This window comes from Mirounga leonina, unplaced genomic scaffold (genome assembly GCF_011800145.1).
Source record: "Mirounga leonina isolate KUSES-001 unplaced genomic scaffold, KU_Mleo_1.0 Mir_199, whole genome shotgun sequence".
Classification (NCBI taxonomy): Eukaryota; Metazoa; Chordata; class Mammalia; order Carnivora; family Phocidae; genus Mirounga; species Mirounga leonina.
In genome coordinates, this window is record NW_023270498.1 from 6,668,638 (window position 1) to 6,673,428 (window position 4,791).

Genomic DNA, 4,791 nt, shown 5'->3' on the forward strand with positions numbered 1-4,791 from the left:
AATTCATTTACATTTAAAGACTTTTGAAAAATTGATCTCACCATTTTCAAATAGAAAATGCAGTTCTCTTTCTTACTTAAAAAAAAAAAAAAAAAGGTTGTAAATCTTACCAGTTAAACGGATAAAGGCAAATGATTTGTATGGCCATCCTGGCGATTGAATTCAGAAAGTGCCTAATCGGAAAAAATACACTGTGGCAATGCTGTCCAAGCCAAAGAGAAACCTAGACATGCATCCTTGGCCCTGACAACTGCCAATGAAATGAATTGAATTCTGCTCCTTTCCTGAAAAAACTGGCCAGGGTTTGGGACATCAAGGCAAGCATGTGCTGACCACCTTGCCAAAGAAATGCCCAGAAGGAGGCAGAGAGAGACGGCTGATCATTGGGGTAGTTTTCTGCCTAGATCCACTGCTGCATCTGTGCTGTGAGTGAGGTCTGCAGGTGGACAAGAATTAGGGCCCTATGGAGAGGAATCCAGGAGGCGCATTGGCAGTGTCTTCGTGCCGGGGCTCCTTGGGAAACTTCTCTTGCCTCAGTGTCTTTTTGCCCCAGAACATCAACTCTAGCTTCTTTCTAACTCTGGCCCATTGGAAATGTCTTCCTTCCAGAGTGCCCTCCTCTGTGTCAGCCTCTGTGCTGGAAGAGCCGGCTCCAGGAGTGGGGAACAAAAGTCCAGGAGCATCATGTAATTCTAAATTACTCTGTCTTGACAGAAGAGAACCACAGGATCATTAAAAAACAAAACTAAGCAAAAAACATACAAATAAAATCATGAAACTATACTTATGCATCCTTTAGAATATAGTGCATACACTGGAGAACAAGACAGAGTTCCTGGAAAGAACTAGTCAAGGGCGCTAGTCCTTTCCAAAAGAGCTGTGAAACTCCAGTAGAGAAAAGAAAGATGAATCAGACCCATTCAGACATGACTGCATACTTGGTGTCAGTAAGAGAGAAGTCTGCATCTTGGTACTTGGACACATCCACAGTTAGGTCAAAGGCAGATTATTAAAGGTCAGGAATATTTTTAGTCCTTAAACTAGATGGGACAGAACTTACAATGTCCTACCAAGCCTAGCTAATTTCAAAATAAAATGCATCACAATTTCTGCTGTCCAGTGCTTTATATCTTATTGAGAAATCATGATGCCTACAGGAAGCAATGAAAACAGAAAGTATTCAGGGATGATGACAGTAAAAACTGATGGCTTGTAGTGACTAAGAATCATTAACCATTTTTATGTTCCATGCATTCTTCCAAGTGTTTTGCAGGTATTATCCCATCTATCCTTCAAAAGAATCCCATGTAGTATACTACAGGATACTATTACTAATCCCATTTTATAACAAAATTAGGCACAGAAAGATTAACTTAACAAAGATCTCACAAAATTGAGGAAATCAAAATTAAGTTCTTTAGATTTCATCACAGAGAGGCATTAGCTTAGAGATTATTAATAGGTCTCTCAAAAAAGAGGGAAAAGGAGCCTGGGATAGGCCAAATAGAATCAGGATTAATTGGGAAATTTATATTAAGGGCATACAGGGTGAAATATGCCTGGAATGGTTCTGGATAGCTGTGTTTCACAATCATTTTTTCAACTGATGTCTTCTCTTAAAAACACTTTCCCAAGACATTACATTTCACTTCACAGTGAATTTAATATCGTGTCTGAATTAAATGAACAGCATTTTTGGAGAAAAATATTTTGGTCATATTTTAAACATAAACTATTAGTGTGGTCGTTGAGTCAGCATGATTGTCAAGTTTTTCTATAAATAATAAATGTAAAACATATAGAATACGTAAATAACACAATTTAGAAGCTTAATATACTTGACATTATTCCTATACCCAATACTTTCTATAGATTCTCAAGCAACTATGAGGCATTTATAAAATTTGACCCATCTTTTTCTCATGAAATAAACTTTAACATATTTCAAAAATTGTTATAAAATAAACCATATTCATTAATCACAAGGAAATTAGGATGGATATCAATAAAAGCAAATCTTTGTGAATTAAAGAGAAATACATATTTCAAAGAACTTTCAAGATAAACATAAATCATAATAAAAATCTAAAAAATATCTAGAACTGCATAATCAAAAAAAAAAGCACTTCAAAATTATAGTCAGTTAAAGTGTTAGATGGAGATTTATATTCTTAAAAGCTTATTGAAAAGGGCGCCTGGGTGGCTCAGTTGGTTAAGCGACTGCCTTCGGCTCAGGTCATGATCCTGGAGTCCCAGGATCGAGTCCCGCATCGGGCTCCCTGCTCAGCAGGGAGTCTGCTTCTCCCTCTGACCCTCCCCCCTCTCATGCTCTCTCTCTCTCTCATTCTCTCTCAAATAAAAAAATTAAAAAAAAAAGCTTATTGAAAAATAGAAAATGGTAAATATCAGTGAGTTAAGCCTCAAACGTAAAAGTTAGAAGATTACAAAAGAATAAATTGATTGTGAAATAAGTTTAATAAAGAACTTACTTAAAGAAATGGAAAAAGCAATAGGGAAATTAAAAATTGGTAGTTTTAGAAGACTAAAAATAAGTAAATCTCTGGTAATAATAACAAATAGAGAAGAGAAACAGTTTATATTAAAAGTGTTCTAGATAAAACAGGTCAGTTACAGGCCTATTTCTCCCTCAAATATGGATATCAAATATTAAAATGTGGTAAACTAAATCCAGCAATGTATAAAAAAGATATTTTTTATGATCAATGTTGGTATATCATTAGAAAATCTACTAATGTAATTCATCTTATTCACAGGTTAACAGTTTACATATTGAATAGTGCACCCATAGATTATATACATATATAAAAGAATATTTACAAATATACACAAATGCAATATTACTATATCAATATTAGGAAAAAAATCAATAAAATTTCATAACAGTGCATGATACAAAAAGAAATTTCCTTTACAGATGAAGAGTACCTACCCAAATCTAAAGAAAGCATTATATATAAAACAAGAACAAGACAGGATGGTCTACTCATTTTCTTCATTTTCAATTTTGTCCTGGAAGAGCTGGTCAAATCAGCCACAGATTTTCATTGCAAACTAATTTAACTTATTTCCACAAGAAAACTCAAATAATTTGCAAACATTTATTGCAGTTAAACAGAGTTTTACAAGTTTGCTGCAAATAAGATAAATCCTAAAAAATTAAAAAGCAATTACATTTCTACATACTAACATCAATTTCAACATCAAGGACAACAGATTTAAGAAAAAATCCTCAGCATTTATAATATCAAACTATAAAATACCTAAGGATAATTAAACACAAGCTGTGGAGAAAATTTTAAAACTTTGTTATCTGTTAACAACAACAAAAATCTTCTAGCAATAAAATGTTTTAGCAAATTTAATGATAAAATATTCAATATCTTCATCGTATTAGTTTTCCTCAAATTGTTTTAAACTCTCAAAATGCAATTTCAATCAAAATCCCAATTAAGATCTTAAATAGAAAGATAAAACCAAAGGGTAGTTAAGAGATATTCCTAAAGAAAAATTAAAAAGAAATGTTTTCTATAACAAATGTTAAATTGATAGTTATAGTAAATAAGTTTTATAAGGATACAGGAAATTAATAGATATAAAGATAAGTAGAATGGGAAAAGACTCATATATATGAAATCTGATATTTTTGTGGGTAGATCATGGTCATCGATGCTGAAAGATGATCCACTCAATTAATGTCACTCAGGCATTTTTTAACCACATGGAGAAGTAAATAAATTTAGTTCCTTTCTCAAAAAAAAAAAAAAAAAAAAAAAAAAACCCACAAAAAATCAATGAAATCCAAGCCAGAAAATTAATAAAGAGAAACAAAGTAATCATGAGCTGGTTTTTAGAAAAGATTAACATTGATAAATCTCTAGCCAGGCTAACCAAGAAAGAAAGAGAGAAAAAAAAGAGGGAGAGAGAGAGAAAACACAAATTACTAATACCAGAAATGAGTAAGAAGCCATCACAACTGATGCCATAGACATTAAAAGAATAATGATCAGATGTAAATATAGGTCTATGCCCACAAATTTAATACTTAAATGAAATAGTTCAATTCTTTAAAAACACAATCTACTAAAACTCAAAGAAGAATAGACAATCTGAATAGGTCTATGTTATTCAAGAAATTTTAGGGCACCTGGATGGCTCAGTTGGTTAAGCGTCCACTTTGGGCTCAGGTCATGATCTCAGGGTCCTGGGATCGAGTCCCACATTGGGCTCTCTTCTCAGTAGAGAGTCTGCTTCTCCCTCTCACTATCCCTTTGTGTGCTCTCTCTCTCTCTCTCTCAAATACATAAATAAATAAAAATTTTTAAAAAATAAATAAAGTAATTCCATTAATGATTACTAACTTTCCAATGGTAAACAGTCAGCTTAAATGGTTTTACTGGTGAATTTTACCAAACATTCAAGAACAAATATGCCAATTTTCTATGATCTTTACCAGAAAACAGAAACAGAAGGAACATTTCCTAACTCATTCTATGAAGCCAGCATTACCCTAGTAGTAAAACCAGACAATGACATTATTAGGAGGGAAATTATAGTATCTCTCACAATCATAGAGGAGACATGCTCAACAAAATTTTAGCAAATTGAGTTTAACAATATATAAAAAGATTGCACACCATGACCAAGGGGATTTATTTCAGGTATGCAAAGCCTGGTTCAACATTTGATCAATTAATGTAATTAATAACATTAACAGGAGAAAGAAGAAAATCATCTGTTTAGACCATATCAACAGATGCAGAAAAATAATTT